The 23,467-nt window shown below is 44.6% G+C and overlaps 1 long non-coding RNA gene across 2 annotated transcripts in view; it reads right to left on the minus strand.

Moving 5' to 3' along the window:
* Positions 1-23,467, minus strand: part of LOC143439146 (uncharacterized) — an 81,734-nt gene extending 58,267 nt beyond the window's left edge. For both annotated transcript variants that reach the window (XR_013107543.1, XR_013107544.1), the window contains exons 1-3: positions 23,368-23,467; positions 19,826-19,946; positions 7,947-8,068 (exon numbers count right to left, since the gene is read on the minus strand). This is a non-coding gene — a long non-coding RNA (uncharacterized LOC143439146). The remainder of the gene's footprint in view (positions 1-7,946; positions 8,069-19,825; positions 19,947-23,367) is intronic.

Consider the following 23,467-nt stretch of genomic DNA (forward strand, 5'->3'; position numbering starts at 1 on the left):
CTGGGGAGAGCTAGGTGAGAGACATGGAGGTCTTACTGCTAAAGTCTCTGAGGCTTCCCTAGGAGACGACAGCGATGGTCGTGAACACGTGGGCAAATCCACCGAGAAACGTTTTTTGCTGTGTTTCAGTTGGGGTGACACAAATATGCAAGTCAGAACTCAACAACAGTAGTGCTTCTGCTCCCAAAGGGAGAAGTCACCTTGTCCACTCCCCTGTCAAGAGTCCTCTGCCGTTTCCCATCATGCCCCAAATCAAACCTAAGCCTAAGACTCTAGGCCACTAGACAACTCAGCTTCATGGTTGGTCCACTCTGTCTGAGCTTCAGAGTCTCTTCTGGAACTCCTATGCTAAGCCTGCTGGGCTACTCTGGCCTTTGCAGTGCATGCGTGGGACCCGGGGCCGGCCCCCTCATCACCCTGATCTGTACTGGAGTGTGTGTCTATTCTTTATAGGAAAGCATAATTTTCTCTCTCCCCTTCCCCCTCCCCTCTCACTCCCTTTCTTCCTCTCCCTTTTCCTTCCTGTCTCGCTCCCTTCCCTCTCTCCCCTTCTCTCTCCCCCCCTTTCCTCCTTCTTCTATCTCTCCCCCTCCCTCCCTCTCTTCTAGGCCAACACTATAATGTTCTGTTTAGAGTCTACTCTTGTGTTTATCACCTCTCTACACAGTATGTTTCACACTGGACTGGGCCATGAACATGTCATGGGGGAAAATCTATGCTTTCTTTATGTTGGTGACCTTCTCTCCCCAATTCCCACTACATGCTACTAGCCACACAATAAAGGTGGGGGGGGGTGAGAAAGACAGACAGCAGACAGATATACACACACATCCCACAGGGTGGGGGAGGGAGGGAGGAAAGGAGGGAGAGAGGGGTGAGAGGCAGGGAGAAAGAAAGAAAAGAGAGAGAGGCGAGAGCGCTATGGGCTCACCCCTGTTCTGCCCTCTCTTCTCATTTCTCCTCTCACCACGCCCTTCCTCTCCACAGATCATCTCCTTCCTCTTTCCCAACCTTGTCTTTAGTCTGTGCTCCACCTACGGGAGGAAGCAGGTGAGATTTCCCTTTCCAAGTCTGGCTCACATTGCCCAGCATGACGAGCTTCAGGTCTACCTGTTTTTCTGAAAACGGTGATGTGTTTCTTCTTTATAGATCTCTTTCAAAACTCTGTTGTGCACCTATACCACGGGGCCACATTTGTCTTTTTATACAGCTGTTGGTGGCTGCCTAAGCTGGTTCCACATCTTGGTCACCGTGACTAGCACTTCAGTAAAGCGCCTGAGCACCTCTATGGTGTGCTCCGGGGTGGGAGGCCTGCAGACACACACCCAGGAGTTGTTAGTGACATTGGAGCATAAGGTCTTTCTACTTCCTGAGACTGCTGTTGAGGAAAGTGCAGGCTGATTTCCACAGTGGCTACACTAATTTACATTAGTGTAATTAACCAACCACCCCTTGGCAAGGGGCCTCAGCCTCAATATTTGGTGTTTTCTTAACGATAGCCATTCTTACTGGATGAGATGGGGTCTTGATGCTTTTCTGTCTTTCTTTCTCTGATGGCTCCAGTGGCACACTTTCACTGCCTGCTGCTATCTCCTTCATCACTTTGTTCCCTAAGCATCCAGAGTCCCTCGTGGTCCTCAAGCTCAACCCCATCCAGTTTCCTTGCTTCCAAACCAAGAGGAGGGGGCAAGAGTCTGAAGGTAAAAAAGATGTGTGGTCTCTTAATGCCCGAAGGGGTTTGTGAGCTCTGTCCTTCTGCATATGTCCACATGCAGAGTGTGTGTCTGTATAGGATGTGTGTGGGATGCATATGTGTGATGTGTGTGGTATATGTGTGTATAATGTATACATATGTGATATGTATGTATGCTAAATATGTGTGAGATGTATGTTTGTATGTATAGTGTATGTTCTATAAATGTGTGTGTTACAAATGTATGTGAAATATATGCATCTGTGTGGTGTATTATGGGATGTGTGATATATATATATGTGGTATGATATATAATATATATTTTGTATATATAATAAATATATGTGATATATATGTATGTGTGTAATGCATTGTGTGATAAGTGTATGTATTGATATGTATGTATGATATGTGTATATGTGTGTAATAGATGCACATACCTAATACATATATGTATGATATGTAGATGATCCATGCATGTAACATATGTGTGTCATGTATGAGTATAAATGATGTACGTGTGTGATGTATGAGTGTGTATGATGTATTGTGTGATGTGTGAGTATATATGATATATGTGTGTGATCTGCAAGTGTGCAGGATGTATGTGTGTCATGTACAAGTTGTGTGTGTACGTAGGTTGGATGGATGTGATGTATGAGTGTGTATTATATAGAAGTGTGCATGCAGGATGTACAAGTGGATATGATGTATACACGAGTGGTTTTGACAGAAGTCAACTAACTAGTTCCCATCTTCTGTGTTCACTCAGTGTTTGAGGGGACAAAATTGTACATCAGCAAACAAAAAAAATTTTATTATATTCAAATTTTTCAATAAGATATCAATTGCATTAGAACAGATACGGTTTACTAGAGCAGTGCACACACATGCACACACAGTACAAGAAGAGCGTGGAATAAAGACAGATAGGTAGATTACCACTCGGATCATGACAAGCCAGGATAACGTGTGCCTCACTGTTTGTTACATGTGCACTGCAGCTTTCTAAACCACTGGCTCTGTGCCAAAGGTGTTTACCCACAACCATAGGGGACATTTCTCAACAACTCTCCAAATTTTGGGTTGCCACAAGTGTGGAGGATGCTGTGGCATCTTGTGGCCAGGCTCCATGCTAAATATTCCTCAGTGCCCTCCGTACTCCCAGAATAAAGAATGAGCTGGACCAAATATCAATCCTTTGAGAAACCCTCAATTACTTTCTCCTTCTGGCCTTCCAAGATTGGAATCCTGCATGGGTGAGGCCAGCCACAGTGCTGGGAAGTCACCCATGGCTGGCCCCCAGGGGACCTGGATATTTGTTCATGGGATGACCTCCTGTCCAGGACTTGTCCTCTTTGCCCTAGGCAAGCCCACTGAAATAATTAAGTCCAAAAAAAACCTAGGCTATTTCCTGAATATCACTTGCTGTCTCCACTGGGTGTCCCCTGGCTGGGGAGTGGGGGTGGGAGGATGACAGAGGAAGGAAGATAAACTCCAGACCTGGAGAAGTGGCTCAGACCAGTCAGTGCCCAGGAGGTGTGAGAAGTGCTACTCCCCACCCTCACCCTGCCTCCAGTCAGCAGAGCTCTCTTTTCCACCAGCAAAGGACAAAAACACTCTCATGGCAAAGTAGGAAAACCCTTCTTTAAATTCTCACAACCAGCAGCTGCACAGAGATGGCAAGTGTGCCTGGCCTTGGTTAGAGAAGCAGAAGCCATATCAGAGAAACCCAAGTCACATGTACATGACTAAGTTCAAACCCTTGTAGATTCAAAGAGGTAAAGGAGACAGGGAGAAAGGGTGACTAAGGGGCTCGGGGATGGATATACTCTACTGTGAGGTTCAGGGTACAGTACTTGCTCAAAGCCCTTGGGTTCTAACCCCAGCATAGCCAGAGAAAGTAAAGGAGGAAAGGAGGGAGGGAAGGAGGGAGAAAGGGAGGGAAGGAGGAAGGGAGAGAGGGAAGGAGGGAAGGAGAGAGGGAAGGAGGGAGGGAGAGAGGGAGGGAGGGAGGGAGGGAGGCAGACAGATGAGCTGTGGGAGGGGAATTCAGGACAAATATTAAATCTTTATGATCAACAAATGTCCTGTAAATGTCTGTTCATAGCTGGGGGATCGGAACAAAAATCAGGAGGCTTCCTTCTGTGGAAGGAATGATCTCCTGTCCCAGCCTTTCCTGTGATTGACAAACTCCCAGCCAGCCCCTGCAGACTGCAAACTTCTTAGCTCCTCCCTTTCTCTTTAAGAAGCCACTTTAAGAGTGGGTGTCAGCCACTGTGGACTAAGCAGGAGATTTAACAGCGACAGTTTGGGGACGACTCATGACTGATCATCACTTCCTAAGACTAGATATGCAAATCTTCCTAATTTCGGGGTTCAGCATGGAGAACTCTTGTTGCTGGGCTCTGAGTCATATCCTCTAGTCTAGCTTCGATTAGCCATTAAGCTGGCATTTGGAACTCTGTGGTCTGACTCATCTGTCTCTCCTGTAGTTGAAAGCTGAGCTGGGAACAGGTTTGTCCCTTCCTGGGCTGTGACACCCTACAATGTTTACCTTGTCCGGGCATCCTCCTCTACTTGGTTGATTCATGTGTTTATCCATTTCTTGCCGGCCCCCATAAACACCCCTCCCACTCCCAGCCAGCCCCTGCAGACTGCAAACTTCTTGAGACCTGAGACTAAGTCTTTTGTTCATGAATTTTATGTCTACAGCAGTGTTGAGCTAAGACTTAGCTGCTAAGCAGACATAAAAAATCATATCCAAGGCTGGAGAGATGGCTCAGCCATTAAGAGAACTGGCTGTTCTTCCAGTGGACCTGGGTTTAATTCCCAGCACCCATATGGCAGCTCACAACTGTCTGCAACTCTAGGGAATCTGATGTCCTCAAGCATGCAGGCAAAATGCCAGCACGTATAAAATAAAATGTAAAGAGGAATTAATTTAAAGAACAACTTTTTAAAAAAAAAAAAAAAAAAAATCATTGAATAAATAGAATGAATAAAAGACTTCAGAATGCCTTGGTATTACTTAAGACCCCAGGACCTTCCTACAACCCTAGGAGAAAGAGCCTCCTTGACAGAGATTACACATCCCATGTTCTCAGAAGTATAGAAACTGAAACATTGGATTTGGGATGACTTAAAGAAAAATTCTTCTCATGAATCTCTTGTAAATGAGATTCATACCATGAAATGTGATTTAAGATGGGGAAACTGAGGCATGCCAATGCTATCTTTTTTCCTGAGGATTCCTAATCTTTGGGTTGCTACTGTTTCTTCTATAGTCTTCTTTTAGGGATCTACAGAGACAACATGATCTCTGGTACTCAGTGACAGCCACTGAATATTGTCCTCTCTCTGGGTCTATCAGACCCTACAGTTTTCGGTCACATTCAGTCAGTAGCCCTGTAGCCAGATACTAGCTGGAAAGCCAGATACTTGCTGGCTGACATGTCTCACTAGCAAGCTAATTTATCTTTTTGGCAAATTCATCTACCCTGTTACTGCCCACTCCTTGGCTGCCATGTCCAGGAAGGCAGTCAGGATCTTGCCTGAGCATCCAACCTTATCTTCCTCAACTTCTCTTTCTTTCCCCAGACTCTGCTTATAAATTTGATATATGAAACAAATATTCCCTACTAAAAATACAAAAAGAGAGATCAAAAAGCACACCTGTGCTATCCCTCCTGTAAGGGCTTAAAGCAAAAACTCAGAACGCACGCTTGGCTGGGGAGCTGGCTCACATGGTAAAGGGCTTACTGCTCAAGCACGAGGACCTGAGTTTGGATCTTCAAGACTCAGGTAAAAACAGCTGGGTTGATCAGCAGCTGGCACCGACCTCTGGCTTCCACATACACACCAATAAATTAACAAAGAAAAAGCATGAAGAAAAATAAAAGGATATGTCTGTGGGTAGACTGTGGCAGCACTGTTCTCTTGCGTCTTTCTCTAAGCCTCACCCTGGGTTAGACTGTCAGGTAATAGATGAGTTTCAGTTGAAATGCAGGACCAGGAAAAGCTTTGTTGATACAAAATAAAAGAATGTGTTAACTTTCCCATCTCCTGACCTCAAGGAAGGGAAAGAGCCAGATCCCTGTGCCTCTTAACTACTCATCTTCCATCTCTTCCCCATTCCCCCTCCCCAAAAGTCCCTTGTCCCTCGGCTAATAAGCAATCAGGAGGCTTATGTTCTTTGCTTATTGTATTTGGCTCAGAAACACATTTCTTTCTCTACAACCTCAGGCAAATGCTCTGAAATCCATTTGTTTGCCTGAAAACACTCTGATAGCCATTGGTTTGCCTGAACACTGCCGCCACCACACCTAATGTCATTTTCTAATGAGCTTCAGACGGGTCACTAGGCACAGCAAGAATGTCACTTCTTGGTGGATCCAGTGCTTACAGCCTGGTCAACTCCTGTCTTGGCCAGCAGTCTTGTCCCAGCCACAGTGACAGGCCTTGGGGACACCTAAACAGTTCCACAGTTTTATTATGCTCATTTCTGAAGTGACTCCGGAATCCACCTGAGACTCTAGTCCATTCCAGGGAATTTATATCTCAAAAGGCAATTTATTTGAATGTCAGTGGACCAGAATAAGTGACTAGAAGTTACCTGTGTCTTATTTTTCTCTGCAGCAGAATCAACACAAAGATATAAAAAACACTTCATTTCTTCCTTTCTTCTTTCCTTCCTTCCTTCCTTCCTTCCTTCCTTCCTTCCTTCCTTCCTCCCTAGAACCTCCTTCTGTCCCTTTCCCAGGCTTTTGTGTTTTCCTGGTCTCTATCTCTTCACTGAGTTAGTAACAAACCACTTACCATCGTTTTACAGTCAGGTGCTGTTATTTTTGTTAAAATATAGGGACAGTTGGGAGAGTAAATTGTTTATGCAGAAGAGATACACGGTCTAGAAAGGAAACGGGGAACTTGCCTTGGACTCTGGAGAAGCTGATGGAGTCCTGAGGAAGATGGGAAAAAGAAAAGGACCTGCCTTTCACGGAGAGGCAGACAGATGCCTGAAGAAGTCATTTGCCAGAAAAACAAAGACCTTGGCACACTAGAAAGCTTCACCAGAACCAAAGAGGACAAAGTTCTCCATACCATGGCCTTGGTTGAAGGCCTTCCAAGTGGATCTCCCATACACAGTGCCAGCCCATGTTGCCAGAGGACTGCCACAGGCTGAAAAGACTACCAGACAGCTCACTGTCACCATCTGAGAACTGAGTGGTCCCAGTACATGTAGACTAAAACCATGTCAACACTGGCCATGATGTAGATAGTTAATTGGTTCTGGTTCTGTTTCCATTGCTCATGGGTGGTGCTAGGTGCATTCTGCTGGACCAACTGCTGTGCAGGTTCTGAGGTGCAAGAGTGAAATTCATCTGTCAATAAAAAGCTGATTGGCTTATAGCTGAGGCAGGAAATAAGAGATGCGATTTCCGGCAGGAAGAAAAGATTCTGGGATAGAGACAGTCTTGGGACCTTAAGGAAGACAGATGCATGGAACCTGAGCAGAGGTAACTGGCCATGTGGCTTACCAAGAATAAGATCAACAGGTTATTAAGTTGTGGGGAACGTGCAAAGCTTTGGTTTAGGCATTTGTAAATACATAACAAGTCTCAGAGTCATCATCTCAGTGAACAAAGTTGTCAGGTAGAAGACCCCAAGGTTACAGATGGAAAAGCCCAGGACAACCACCCTTTAATCTGCTGGATCTCACCCAGTCACTGGCCTCCAACAGACCTACTGCAGACTCTATGGCTTTGTTCCCTTTGATCTTCACCCCCATTTGTGTCTGTGATCCTATTACCTCCCAGGTAGGTGTTGCTTTATCCCTGGCTTCACCCTACTGGCCTTCAGGAATGAATACATGCTTACGCTTTTGATCCTGCCTCTGTTCGATTTTACCTATACTCATTTTCAGCCCTTTGGAGCCATGCTTCAGGCTGGAACCAGTAGCTTCCCTTCTTGAGCCTTTCGAGATACCATACCCGGTTGCAATGCACCCCTGCTCATAACCACTTACTAATCTTGACCACCCAACACGGATCCTTCTAGACTTTTTCTTCCAGCTCACAGGTCATCGCACCAGACGTCTAGCATCATTCCCAAATACCTGTAGTCTTCTGGAGGACAACTCAAATGAACCCCCTCAAGTCTTCCTTTCTTTTGCTTTAACCCGTGTGACCACCATTCCATGATCCACTCCTGTCCTCCTGAGAAGCCCTTCTGCTTAAACAGCCCAGGCCCTTACCTGCTCATATGTGGCTCTGTCCTTACGACTTCTAGTCTCTCAAGCTCTGCCCATCCTCTGTTAGCCAGATTTTACGGTCCATCCTTCAACTGGAGTCAGCTATCTTAGGTGAGGTTTTATTGCTGTGAAGAGACATGGCGACCAGGGAAATCCTTATAAACAAAAACATTTCACTGGGGCTGGCTTACAGTTCATTATCACCATGGTAGGAAGCATGGTGGCACACAGGCAGACATGGCGCTGGAGAGGTAACTAAGAGTTCTACGTCTGGATCAGCAGGCAGCAGGAAGAGAGAGTGCCACTAGACCTGCCTTGGGCTTCTGGAACCTCAAAGCCCATCCCCAGTAACACACTTCCGCCAATATGGCTACACCTACTCCAAGAAGGACACACCTCCTAATAGTACCATTCCCTTTGAGCCCATGGGAGTCATTGTTATTTACACTCTCATATCAGCTATGTGGCCATGTCTCCAGTAACAGAGCAAACACGTAGCATCACGTAACCGTTTTCAATGGATACCAGCAACTATCATTTTGTTCAGCAGTGTCCAGATAAGACTGAGAAAGTTGTTTAAGGCCTTGATTTAACCAAGAACAGAGCATAATTTCTGGATCCCCAAGAACAGAGCATAAATTCTGGATCCATGGGGAGTGTCGAACCAGAATTCCTTATTCAAAACCCAAAGAAATGCATGTAATCAAAATGGTATGAAAGCATAAAGGAAGAGTGAATATACGTTAGGGGGTTCTAGGGAGGGGAAATGGGGAAAGGGGATGACATCTGTATTGTAAATAAATAACATATCCAGCTGGGTGGTGGTGGCGCACACCTTTAATCCCAGCACTTGGGAGGCAGAGGCAGGTGGATTGAGTTCCAGGACAGCCTGGTCTACAGAGTTCCAGGACAGCCAGGGCTACACAGAAAAACCCTGTCTAAAAAAAAAAAAAAAAAAAAAAAAAAAAAAAAAAAATCCAATTAATAATAATAATAATAATCTACCCTAAAATATTGATATGAAAAGCTTTACTTGAAAAAAAGTAAATCTTACTTTATATGCCTGTGTGAATGCCTGCATGTATATATGTATACCATGTGCATGCCAAAAAGGGGCATCAGATCCCCTTAAACTGAAGTTACAGGCAGTTGTGAGCTCCCATGTCAGTGATGGGAATGAAATCTTGGTCCTCTTCAGCAGCAGAAAATATTCTTAGCTGCTGAACCATCTCTTTAGTCCCTAAGATGTCTTTAAAATGTTGTTTGTTTGTTTGTTTTACAGAGAACTAGAGAGATGATCCACCTGACAAATCGCTTGGTGTAGACGCATGAAGACTTGAGTTTGGATCCCAGCACATACGTAAAGAGCCAGGTGCAGCGGCACATATCTGTAATGCCGGGATGTAAAGACAGACAGACAGACCCCTGGGGCTTGCCGGCCATCCATTCTAGCCAAATCTGAACTCTAGGTTTGATGAGAGATCCTGTCTCAAAACATTAAACTAGAGAGTAATTGAGAAGACATATACACATATATCATGCACACAAATAAAACAAGAAAAACTATCCAGGTGTGGTGGCCACACCTTTAATCCCAGCATTTGGGAGGGCAAGGCAGGTGGACTTCTGAGTTTGAGGCTAGCCTGGTCTACAGAGCAAGTTCTAGAACAGCTAGACCTACACAGGCCCTGTCTCAAAAAGATAAATAAAATATTGTATTACTTATAAGATGTAACAGGAGTAAATGTCATTCTAAGTCAGGTTAGAGTTGTAAGCTATTATCATATATATATATATTGGTTTTGTTTTTTCAAGACAGGGTTTCTCTGCATAGTCCTGGCTGTCCTGGAACTCACTCTGTAGACCAGGCTGACCTCGAACTCAAATCCACCTGCCTCTACCTCCCAAGTGCTGGGATTAAAGGTGTGCACCACCACTGCCCGGCAAAGTTTTTTACTTTTATCTTTATGTAGTGCAATGCCAGCTTTAAAGGCAAATAGAAGCACATCCCACACACACAGAATCACAGAGAGAGGACAGCTTGTGCATACATTTATACATATTCTTGCCAGAACACAGAGAGTTGTCACAGTGTGGTTTTCTTTGGGGTTTTGTTGTGCTTGCTTCCACCAGCACTCCTTCCCCTCAGCTCAGCAGTGAGTAATGAATGACTGAAAGGAAAGGGGGGTGATATCCACCCTACTTTTCCCTGTCCTCCGCCTCATCGTGTGTGTCATACATGGTCCGCTGGTGCAGGAAAGCAATGGTAACAGAAAGGCTATACGTCGGGTTCTTTGGTTCTCTGTACTTCCTAGACAGATGTGCATAGGAAGCTTGTTCTGGCCTGCTTCCGTTGTGAGCATCTTGCTCCTTCAGTGATCTGACACATGTGCGCAGAACTGAGTGGGCCCATGGTGTCTGAGAGCTTAGCTATATCATAATAAGCGTAACTTAAGTGTGGATGGAGGCTGTGCGCTGACTGTACTCCATCCCCAAGCAAAAGTACCAGGTTCAAGGGACACACAGATGCTCTATTACCCCGGCTCACATCCATGCTGCGTGGTCCTATTAGATACAGCGAAAGTCAAGTTCAAAACCAAGATTATTAGGACTTTCCAGAGAATGCCAACAGGGTTCTCAGACTAACACAGGCCCCTTATGAAAGCAAGGTGTCAGGTGCCGTAGCGAGGGCTGTGGCCTTGCTGGACATAACACTTTTCAACTAAGGTCATTCTTAAAGAAGAGGATACACTCACCCAATAAAGCAATAAACCATGCAGTCCTGAAGGATAGAGCAAAGTGGCTCAGGCCTGCGTTCAAAACACTTCCCCTCTGACCCAGAGAGGATGCCCCCTTCTTTTGGGACAAAGCCAAAACAGTCCCTTAAACTCTTTCCTTTCCTTCACCCCTCAATCAAAACCAGTCAAGTATCCCCACTTCCCTTCACCTCTTCAATTTTTTTTTCCCTGATGATGGCTGCTTTAACTCAACGTGAAAAGTATTCCAGTCTCCAACATTTAAAAAAAAAAATCCCCTTGTTCACTTCTGCTTCAACCAAAAGCTACTGTCTTCCTACCCACCAAAATCTCTCAAAGAACAACCTCCAGTTTCTCTCCTGTGCATTCTCCTCTTAGCCAGGCATCTAACACTGCTCCTGGCTCCTCACCTGCTCATTACTTATGTACAATGATTGCCTTTCAGGCTTCCACCTATGGATTGGATTCCAGTACAATGCATCCTTTTTAAAAAGACTTTGGATCAATTTCAGCCTTGGTCAGAGGCTATTTTCTCTTGCCTACCATCATTTTCTCTACTTGCTCCTCGTTGGAGGCATCACTGGAGCTCCTTCAGTCGACTCAACAGTTTTGTATGCATAGGTCTGGCTAGTCTTCTACATTCTATCTCGTGTTGCCCCTTCCTGTGCGACACACACACACACACACACACACACACACACACTTAATCTCCTCTCCTTTCACCTATAAGCCAATGACTTCCAATTCATCAGCTTCAGTACTCATCAACTCCTTTCATTTTGTAAAAGTAATCTTGATCATCCAATACTAAAATTTTAAATTACTTTCTAAAATTATGCAAGTAATACATGGGTTTTTTTATGGAAAAAAATCAGAGATAATAAACAAAAAAAATCTAAAAGGCAAAACGCTGAAATTCTAAGTTCTAGAAAGATAATCACTAGCAATAGTTGGATGTGTATTGAACCTTTTAGAATTTTCCTGGGAAAATATACTGCATTTTGGACCCAAAAAAATTCATCTCTTTTTCACTAAAATTTTGATCCCATTTTGAAGATTGGCTGCTAGTTCTTTTTTGATGTGGTCTTCCCAAATCACTAAAGATAATTCTCTATATAATTTTAATGGCTGTACAACATTCCATTTCTTCTAATTTCTATATATTAGCCTTGTTCCTATATTTTATCTTGTCATAAGCACACTGCAATGAGCATGCTTGTGGCTAATCTGTTGAGTTCAGGTGGGTAAACATTTTAAACAAATATTGTCAAATTACCTTCAGAAACTATTCTACTCGCCAATGTTTTTGACCAGCAATACATGGAAATACCAGTTTTCCCAAGCCTTTATAAGAATAGTTAATAGTGGTTATGGATGTAACTCAGTTGGTAGAGTGGTTTGTTGAGCACAGTCCTGGGATCAGTGCCCAGCATTGCAGAAAGCAGGTGTAATCCTACCCTTTGTGGGTAGAGGAACAAGGAAGAGGTCTCAGAGGCTAAGAGTGTGTATTGCCATTTCAGAGGACCTGAGTTTAATTCCCAGCACCCACATCAGATGTCTTACAACTGCCTGTGACTTCTGTTCCTGAAAATTCACTGTTTCTAACCTCCTTGGGCAATTGTACTCATGGGCCTACAAGCACATACATACATAATTAAAAATTAAAAATAATCTTTTAAGAATTAACACAAAATAAAAACAGTATTGCTTTTTGCTTTATTATCTGCTTTCATGTTATAACATATTTTCTTCTTTTAAAAATGACATTTGTTTTATCTATTTTACCCTCTAAAGTCCTTTTGTTTAACAGTTTTTAACAAATACCTACAATTCCTAAGTACTTATAACTAGATTCCTCCTAGAACACGTCAATATAAAAATTTACAAATTTGGAGACTGGAGAGATGACACAGCAGTTAAAAACAATGACTGCTCTTCCAGAGGTTCTGAGTTCAATTCCCAGCAACTACATGGTGGCTCACAACCATCTGTAATGGGATCCGATGCACTCTTCTGGTGTGTCTGAAGACAGCTACAGGGTACTCAATAAATATTTAAATTAAATAAATAGGTAAATAAAATTTACAAATTTGAATGGGCAGTGATAGCTCACACCTTTAGTCTCAGCACTTGGGAAGCAGAGATTGATAAATCTCTAAATTTAATCCCACCGTGGTCTACAGAGTGTTCTAGGACAGCCAAGGCTACACAGAGAAACCACATCTCAAACAAAACAAAAACAAACAAACAAACAAACAAAACCACCACAGTTATTGTCTCCATGCAACACACTGCCCTATCTTTCCTTCATTTCTCACACCTCTTCCTCTCAAGTTCACCAAGGCAAATGCTTGAGAAATCAGGGAGTCTCCTCCCTCCCAACCCATTACAAAGTCTTGTCCACTGACTCTCAGAAAACCCTCAAGTCTGTCTCCTCTTATCCCTCAGGCCACTGTACAGTCTCCTCTTGATCTTTTGTCTGAAATATTCCTAAAGGTAGCCAGGGCCTCTCCCCACTGTTTCATACTCATACTAATCAAGATTGGTTTTCCCAAAGAGCACAAAGTAGGTAATGCTAATCCCCACCTGAAAACATTCAGGGGGATCCTGGTGACTTTCAGTTGAGACTGGTTACATTCCTGTTGCATAAAAAGCCCCATGGAACTGGAGAGGTGGCTCAGTGGTTAAGAGCACTGACTGCTCTTCCAGAGGTCTTCAGTGCAGTTCCAAGCAACCATTTGGTAGCTCACAACCATCTGTAATGGAATCCAGTACCCTCTTCTGGTATGTCTGAAGACAGCTACAATGTACTCATGTACATAAAATAAATAAATCTTTAAAAAGAAGAAGGGGAGGAAGAGAAAAGAAGGAAGGGGAGGGAGGAGGAAAAAGAGGAGGAGGAGGAAGAAGAGGAAGAGGAAGAAGAAGAAGAAGAAGAAGAAGAAGAAGAAGAAGAAGAAGAAGAAGAAGAAGAAGAAGAAGAAGAAGAAGAGGCAGCCCTATTCAGTGCTGTTTCACATTGCTTGTCACATTCATCAATGCTGCTCCAGTCTTTGTACCACAGCCAGCCCTGCTGAAAATGGCTTCCCCCAAGGATTATACTGGGGGATTTTTTTTCCTTTTGTCCTAGAGGTACCTGGTCACCACTCAAGACATCCATAGCACATTTTCTGGAAATGCCTAAGAAACAAGGCAAGCATTTGAACTTTGAGGTTTTTGCTAGCTGGAAACAAAACTTTAAAGTACTAGTGCTGGAGTGATGAGCCAGCTGGTAAAGGCTCAGGCGCATACACAGAGGACAAGGATTTGGTTCCCAGCACCCACAGCTATCTCTCTAGCTTCCCTTTTCTTGCCTCTTTGACACTCACATCAACAAAAAGAGAAAGAAAAATTTTAAAAAGCTGACACATACATAAAACCCTGCTGCTGCCAGGGGCTTTGAGAGATGGCTCAGTGGTTAAGAGCATTTGCTTGTCTTGCACAGGTTTGGTTGCCAGCACCCACATGGCAACTTACAACTGCCTGTAACTGCAGTTCCAGGGCATCTGATGCCCTCTTCTGTCTTCTACCAGTACTGCATGCACATGGTACACATACATGCATACCAGCAGGCAAAATACTCTCAACACACAAAATAAAAAATTAAATAAATCTTTAAAAAATATGTTAACCCCTGATAGCTAGGAAATCTCACCCAAAACACAACTGATGGAATCTCCTCAACAAAGCGTGAGATCTTCGAGACAGACTAGCTGGTTCGAACTCCATCTTGATATCCTACAGTTCTGTAACTCAGTGCAAGTTACTTAACCCTCTGTGTCTCAATTTTTTTTTATCTTTAAAATGGTGATCATAATTATGGCTCCTTATAGGTTCTCATGAATTAATATATGTAAAGCACTCAGAAAAAAATGCCTGCCATGAATAAGTTATTTAAATAGACGATATATTTGGGGTAACTAATGTGGGTGCCATCTGACTGTATCTGAGTGGCTAAGTGGATGGTTCTAATGCACCATACAGGCACTTTGCAAGATTCAACCCACTACGGCGTCACTATCATTCCTGTAATTTGAGGCAAGATAAGTTTCAACACTTCTGAGAAAATAGATACGATTCTGTAACTTGGACGATGGCTCTAAAGTTGAAAAGAGACTTGTAAAATAATCGTATACCCCTCACCTCATTCCAAAGTGGTTTTGAGTAAATTCAATCCTGAAACTTGTACAGGCTTAAGACAGTGTAGCCGTAAGAACACACACGATTAGCCATAGCTGAGAGTAAACGCAGGTCTCCTATTTATTATATTAGTACAATGACTTCTCCCAAGACTCAGAGATACTTATAAAGTGGGCCCGGAAATGATGATTGTCATCTGGTTGAAAGAAGAACACATCAAGGCACTCTTGGCAGGAGGACTAAGACAAGCATTTGGAGGAAAGATTAAAGGTTGAGTTGTATTGAGTTAGTTCAGAAGAACTGGAAACAAAAGGAATTCTTCTCAGGTAGCCAGCGGCTCAGCCTGGACTCAGCCAGCCACGGATTGAATCTCCAGGCAGAAGTCATTTCAAACGGTGCTATTTAGCCTTTACTCATTCAGCCTTCTATCATACTTAATTATTTCTGTCTGTCTCCTGCATTAAATTGTATCTTCCTTTCAGTCTGTGACCTCATCTTCAGAAACCTAATACCTGCACAGTACTTAGCATTCAGAATCAGGCCTGGAGAGTTATGAATGAACGTAAGAACAGACTCCATCTACCCAGTGAACTCTTAGGGACATGTGAAGGCCCTCTTCCAATATAGTTTTTCACCAGAAATGAGCTCAATTGAAAAAAATAATATAGTTTTTTTAAAAAAAAAAAAAAGAAAGAAAGAAAGAAAGAAAGAAAAAAGAAAAAGAAAAGAAAAGAAAAATCTATCAAGGGATCTAGGTGGAGAATCTCAATCTTAGAGAAAGTTTTCCAGAACAAAGGAGATGTGGGAGAATCACCCAAGAAGACTCTATATCTGTATCCACAGTAGGGCTTGTGTGCTATGTTGCCCACAACCATCCTCATGGAGAATGGCCATTGGAAGGAGCTGGGCTTGTTGGGAGAGCCAGTGTGAAAACCTTCCATGGGTTGAACATGGCTGTCATGTGAAGGTGGCATCCCAAGAGCTAAGATGACCACAGAGACAGGCCAGGGGACCATCAGTACAGTTGGAAGGAGCTTGCGGGGCTCACTGGGGTCCAGCAGGTGATGAAAGGAGGCTCAACTAGCTCTTCTCGATCTCCTAACATCAGTTCTTTGTGATGAGATCTACAATCTCATGTCTGTTAGACAGATTTCTGCCTCTGGAAGTATGAAAGGATGTGAGTCTCAGTCGCTACATCTTGCCTTCTGTGTACTCCCTCCCTTCTGGTAGATGTGCTGTGGAAGCCAGAGAACAACTTGGATGTTCCTTTTGAATTAAAGTCTATCTCTGGCCTGTAGTCCACCAAGGGGGCTGGCCGGCCAGCCAGCAATCCCCAGGGGCCAGCCTGTTTTCTATCTTCCCAACACTAGAATTACAGGGGCAAGTGACCAGGCTCAACCTTTTACTAGAATTTTGGTCCTCTCTAGGACTCGTGTTTACAAGGCAAAACAGCAGAGCCACACCCCACAGTCCCTTACCTATGTTCTCTACTAACCCTGTCCCGACAACAGCTGACCTGCCAAGACCTTCCTACTCAGAAGAGATGCTGTTAAACAACTGGTGACTGAGACAAAGGGTTTGAGTGTTCATGGCCGGTAAGGAGCTTCCCTCACTCACATCCTGAGAGCATAAACCCCTTGCCTGAGCCATCAAAGCAGGGAGGAGGCTGTTCTGAACAATGTGGGGGTAACTTTAAAGCCACAGATAGGTTTAGAATGCCAGGGTCTTCCTGGGGGTTTACAGTCGTTTCTGGAAGATATGTTTCCCCCAGCGTTGTGTAGGTGAGGGTGTACACCTGCAGAATAGTGAGTACCTTGGAAAGCTTGCCTGGAGTAGAGAGAATGGGAACCCAAACCCACAAATCCGTGTATGGGGCCTTCCTTTCCCTCTCTTCTTTGTTCTTTTTTCTCTGTGAATATTTGCTTTCTTGGACCTGAGAGGAGTTGGAGAAAGGCAGCAAACTGTTATTTCCTCCAGTACTGTAGCGACTTGTGCTCTGATTAGGCCTGCTGGCTTTAATCAGAAGCATTTGCAATTCCTGAAGCCTCTGGGTCCTTGGAATGCCAACTCCAGATCTCATCTCTGCGGTCTGCTGGTCTCTGCGGAGAGTGTGTCAGGGCAGGATGGGGGCAGGGAGCGGCATCCGAGGGTGAGCTGGAGGAGGGAGCCACACACAGAGGACGTTTGTCCTAGGCTGTGTGTTAAAGCAGGTACGATGTGAAATCAAAGCTCGGATAGAAAGAGGAGGCTGTGCTATGTCCCAGTGTGAGCAAAACAGCCTGCTCTGAAGTTATCGTGGCTCCGGAGACAATGTAATTTCTTCTCAGGCCGTGTTCTGATAGCCTGACCAGCAGGAATGGCTGGAAGCTTCGTGCACAGGCCATCCAAAGAGAGGGCGGGGTGGGAGCCATACCAATGCGCAGGCTCCATTTTCCAGTCCTCATTTGGAATACACATGCCGCACTGGTGCCTACTGGTGCCTCACCTTCACCCTTCCTTGACATCCCAAAGACCCTTCCTCCCTTTTCAGGACCCTAAACCCACAAGCTAACACTTGAAGTTATACTTTTTTGCAAAAATGTCCCAGGGTGTTGCCAGTCCAGGAGTTCTTACCAAGACAGTTCTGTCTTGGGTAAACCTCCTGCCTACACCTCCCACTTCCGGAATCTGGGTTCTCCTCAGTTATGAAAGCTTTCAAAGAAAGCCACTTGTACATCCAGCTGTCCTTCATTGTGAGGTCCACAGACCCCCACTATAATCCTCCTAATGTCATCCCACCCTGGACTGCAGAGGTCGGACTGCCTCCCTGAGGAATCCGATTTACCTGGACACAACCTTTCTACTGTCTTTTGGTGGAGCCTGGGAACCATGGGAACTGAGAAGAGCACCGATGTGTGCAGCCCAGGACTGGGTTGCTTAGCGAAATTTGAACTAGACTCAGTGGGTCATCTAGGCTCAGAAAGGCTTATTTTGGGTATTTAGGTCATGATGTCCAGGCAGCTATGAGAAGTGACCTTTCTGTCCCTGCCAAGGTATGAGAGAGAAAATACGGTGCTGGCTGTGTCTCCAGGTGTCTGAATGGGGACAAAGAGAAAGGACTTAGAGGTCCTTTCCCAGGCCTGAGACTTAGAAGAGGGGTCCAGTTATGACTCCCCACATAGTGCCACAGGTTTGGGGAATGTAGGGATAGAGAAAGGGGCGGGGCCTATTGTTCCTTGTCACATGTTCCCTGAAAGCGCTCTGTCAGGGAAAGGACTGTAATTCGGGGGGTGAAGGACTATGGGGCTGAACAGACAAGGAAGGACGGATTGGCCATGGGCAGTCCACAATTTTTCTTAATTAGCCATGGCATCTTGCCCATCATCGAAATAAATAACAGGTGTCCCCTAAGGACATCACATGAGAGGCGCCATTTATCGCACTTCTGAGAGGAAACTGACAACGTGACGGGTGACACAGCAGAAATAATGAAGAAAAATGGCAGCGGGGAGGGGAAAGAAGAGGCCCCATCAAGGTAGCTTGCAATCCGGCCCCAAAGGGAAGAGCCGCGCCCCGCCCTCCTCAGGAGAGCAGCACCTCCCACGTGGCCCTGTTCGCTGGGCACAATTTACCTCTTCCATTAGCACTAGGCAGGTACCATGCGGGAGCATTTTAGGGTCACTGATTACCATCACCGCTTCTGTCCCATCACGGGTCACTGTGGATGTGTGTCAGAGCCCCCGAAATGCCACTTTCAGAGTTTCATTATTTCAGACATTTCAAGTTCAGGCCACTCTAATTTGTCTTTGTGGATTGTCTCTGCCAAATGTTAGATGGTAGGCTCCTGATCTGCCACCCAACAGCCTTGTGGTGCTTTCCATTGCCTAATAATTGGTTGCTCCATCTAGTTTAAAGGCAAAAGGGGGGTCTCTCTCCTGTCAGAGGCTGATCTTATCACCGGTACTTGGCATCCACTGCCCTGCTGCCTCATGGGAGTTTTTCCCATCGAGAATCCCTTTCCTACCCTCCCCTTGTGTACTTTCTCTGAGAGCACACACATATTCAAGTCTCTTCCATGAAAAATAAAACAATCCAACTGGCTGTGATGGTTAATTCTGTGTTAGTATTATTATTATTTTTTTTTTTTTTTACCAAGTTGAGGAATGTCTAGACAGCTCATAAAATATTATGCCCAGGTGTCTCTATGAGGACCTTTCTGGAGATAAAGCATTTGACCTGGTAGACTAATAAAGATTTGCCCTCAGCAACATTAATGATCAACATCCAATCCATTGTAAATCCAAACAAACAGAAGACAAGGCAAAGGAAGGTTAAATATATTGTATTTTCTTAAGCTGGAATATTCTTCTCAAAATTCAAATATTAAAGAGCAGGTTCCCATTTCTTCAGACTCTCAGAATTACATCAACAGTTTCTAACAGTTTCTCTTTGGCTCTGGCCTTGGAGTTAGACCATTGGTTTCCCCAGCTCAACCAGCTTTAGATTCAGAGTGAGGGACACTGTCACAGGCTTTCCTGTGACACAGCATATCACGACCATTTTTAGCCTCCGGGAATCAAGCAAAAACAAACAAAACCTCCTATAATAAATCTGCTGTGTGTGTGTGTGTATGTGATGTGTGTGCACACACACACACACACACATCAGATTTACTGCATACACACACACACACACACACACACACTGATCGTTCTATTTCTCTGGAGGACTCTGGCTAGTACATCTGATCTCCTTGTGTTCTGCATTTCTTGGCTACCACCCTTACATACCTTCTTTTCACGCCAACATTTTCTCCAGTGTAGGGGGTTTGAATGAGAAATGTCTGGCTTAGACTCAGGCGTGTGAACACTTGGTGTCCGGTTGCTGGTGGTGCTCTGGGAGGAGGAATTGGGATATGGAGATTTGCTAAAGAAAGCACATCACTGGAGGCTGGCTTTGAGAGCTTACCTTCTTGAAAACTTTCCAGTTCTCTCTCTCTCTCTTTGTTTTTCTGTCTGTGGTTCAGGATGTGAACCTCCTCGGCTTCCTGCTCTGCTGCCACACCTGCCTGCTGCCTACATCTTCCCACCTGGAACGGAAAGCCAGAACAAGTCCTTCTTATACAAGTTGGCTTGGTCATGGTGTCTTATGGCAAGTAAGCAGTTCCTAACCTCACCCTCCCCTATGTTTACAGTAAAATGTCCATTTAAAAGGCTCATTGTCTAAACCCAGTTGGTCCCCGTTGGTAGCAGTGCTCTGGAAGATAGTGAAGCAGGAAGTGAATCACTGGAGGTGGATCTTAAAGATAGGACCTCAATTTCAGCCTGCTTCCTGTGAGTACCATGTGAGAGAGAAGCAACTGCCACCAGCTCTCACTAGCATGGCTTTTCTGCCATGACAGACTGTATCTCCTGCACCATAGCCATAATAAATCCTGTAGCATAGCTAAAATCAACCCCTCCATCCTTGACTTGATTCTGCCAGATATTTGGCCACAGTGATGAGAAAAGTAGTCAACACATCCTCCAGGGTCTGCATAGATAACAGCTGCTGGGCTTTTGCCCCAGAACGCTGCAATAGCTCATTCTAAAGCCACCACTACCATATGCAACTACATCTGATGTGTAGTTTTAGCTGTTACCTTATTGGGTGCTTCCCTTTCTTGAGGTTCTCTCCCTTGGCTTTGAAGAGGCTGCTCTCCTCAGGAAATCTTTCTGTTCCTGCCAACACTTTTTCTCAGACCTTTTCATAGTTTGGATATTAGGTACCTCCCAACCTCCAAACAACCCTGTGTTGAAGGTTTGCTTTTAAGGTGGTAGATTGTTGACCGGTGACTAGATTGTGTGTGTGTGTGTGTGTGTGTGTGTGTGTGTGTGTGTGTGAGAGAGAGAGAGAGAGAGAGAGAGAGAGAGAGAGAGAGCAGTACCCAGATCCACAGAGTCATACACTTCTGAGTTTGTAATATGGTAATGCTACTCAGAGGTAGAGGAAGGTAGATGAGTCCGGTCACTAGAGGTGTCCTCGACAGACATATTTCGTCTCCAGCCTTTTCCTACTGTTCCCCAACACTTGGTTCCTGAGATGTCAGGAGGCATGGAAGCCCAGTCCACCACGTCCTTTCACTGTGACGGTCTTCCTCACCACAATCCCAGAGCACAGGGGCCGCCCTACCGCCACCGACTGAAACCTCAGATGGTGTTGTGGAAATTGGTGAAATCTTTCACCATGTGAATCCCAAGGACTGAACTCAGTCTTAGCAGCAAGATTTTACCTGCTGAGACATCTCCACCACCCTATGGCAGCTTTTTCAATTACCCTTGGCTAAACACTGGGAGTCTACCAGGATCGAAATTCCACTGTTACTTATCTACAAGGTTTTCCTGGGCAAAGTCATGGACTCAATGACCTTGTGTAACTTGGTGGTGCCAATGTCCATGCTTGTCACTTAGATAAGACCTTGAGTTTTACCATCGAGTAGCTAACCATCTGCTGGAAACATCTCTGGGTAGGTTCTATAAAATACCCCACCTTTGCGTCATCTAAAACTGGATTCTCCTTTGTCTCTTTCTCACGCTCGTATGCATTTCCACGTATGCACACCCAGCAAAATCTCAGTGCTTGGTCATGGCACATAACTCACCCTCGTAAGGGACAGAGAAGATGGCCAGAAAGCTTTTATACTTTCCTAGTTCCCAATGCTCCAAGAGCAACTGGGAAAACCTCACTGGCTGATACCGTGGAGAGGGGCCAAAGATTCTAGTGTGTATATGCTTATCCACACCAAGATGAGGAAAGGAACACGAGTCTGAGTAATTCTAAAGTTCAGAGATTAGATGAGGCCCAAGGGAAGTCTGCTTCCTATACACTAAGATGTTTGCACCGGGCAGAGGGAACCATCTCTAGCAAAAACAGACAACTACATCTCACTGGTGAGTTTAAGGTAGCAGTCCCTACTGCAAAAGGCATGTTCATGCCAAGCATGAAGCTCCTACAATTATACAGTGGGGAAAAATTAGAATAGCACACTCAAGTAGAAGCTTTGACCTAAAGCCTGAATAACAGAAGCACAAGACATGCTCTAAGACATTTATTTCTCAGATACCTGGACCTCATGCAAGCATGCTAAATCCTGCATCATAGAGAACACAGCTTATTTCTAATTGTCACTCGAAGTTTGGCGGGAAGTTCTCATGTCAAGCATAAGAGCCCAAGAAAGAAGAGTGGGCCTCCAGTTGAGCCTCTTCTTAGATCTTTATGGAAGGAGAGCCGTGGAGGATAGTAAGTGAGAGGGACTGAGAGTCCATTTTCTACACAATAGTATGTCTGTATGCAGTAGGGGTCAGCTCTCTGGTGAGCTGGTCTTTTCTCTGGGTGCAATTTTGTTTGGTGCTGCATGTTTGGGAAATGAGCAGGCCAGCATAGCCAAAGGCACCCTCTGTGGAACAGCAACAGTAGGGTATTGTCCTACCAGAAGTTTAGGCCTTGGATGTACTGGTGGAGCAGAAGACATTCCCTAGTGTTTCAAGTGAGTCTATTGAAGACAACAGCAGGGGAAAATAGCCTTGCTGATGTAATAAATACATGCTGAATGCCTGCTAAATATGGATTCAGAGTGGGTCTTAATGAATTGACTAAGAATATCTGTTTTTAATGGGGACAAGGCTGTGTCCTGGCTTTCAGGCTTTCGTCCTTATGGTAACATGAAGGAGAGTGTGGAGAGGTTAAGATGGAGCAGAAGAAAGTAATGTCATTTACCAAACAGCTATAGAGCCAAGCTGCTAACCTGAATGCTAGAGAAAATACCTCCACGTAGGGGTGTTCATTGATTGATGGGAACACATATAGTGAGCTACTCTAACCTCGTAATGTTGCAGACACAGCAGTGGGGGTTACAAGGATGTGTGGCATGCACTGACCATTCACGATAGACCAGGTATCATGTGAAATGCGCTATGGCATTATGTTCTGAAAACTATGAACAAGACAAAACTATGAACAAAACTTGTCCTATGAACAAGGCACCCTTATCTCCATATGACAAACATATGACTTTAGAAGCTATGGCTTCTAAAGGCTAGTTAGTTCAGCTATACACTGGAGAGGCAAAGACTCTAACCTGTGGCGTGTAGACCCCACACAGTTAGACCCCTCTACTTGCTGCTTGCCTAGTGAATGCAGAGGAAGACAGGGGAGGGAATGATCACTTAGTCTCCGAGCGCTCAAGGCTGGATTCAAAGAGGCTCCATTACAAACTGAGTCCCGATCAATTACTAGTAGTATATGGAATAGGAAGAGTGAGAAGGATATGCCAGGCAGGAACAGTGAACAAAGGCAAAGTCTACCTGGAGAACTAGTTACCCTGTATACCCCAACTGAAAGACACATGCTTGCACATACATGTACACATTAACATGTACCCTTCCTTACTCACATATGCATGCACATATACACAAAGTCAAGCCCTCCTGCTTCACGTACACATACTTATATCATAAGCACACCCACATTACCTGGCTGTGGAATATCTCCCTGGAAGGCACGTTCATTCTGTTAACCTTCTGTCTTTAACTCCAACAATCTAATCATAGTAATGGTTTCCCACACTGAGTG

Source organism: Arvicanthis niloticus, chromosome 26, assembly GCF_011762505.2.
Source record: "Arvicanthis niloticus isolate mArvNil1 chromosome 26, mArvNil1.pat.X, whole genome shotgun sequence".
Classification (NCBI taxonomy): Eukaryota; Metazoa; Chordata; class Mammalia; order Rodentia; family Muridae; genus Arvicanthis; species Arvicanthis niloticus.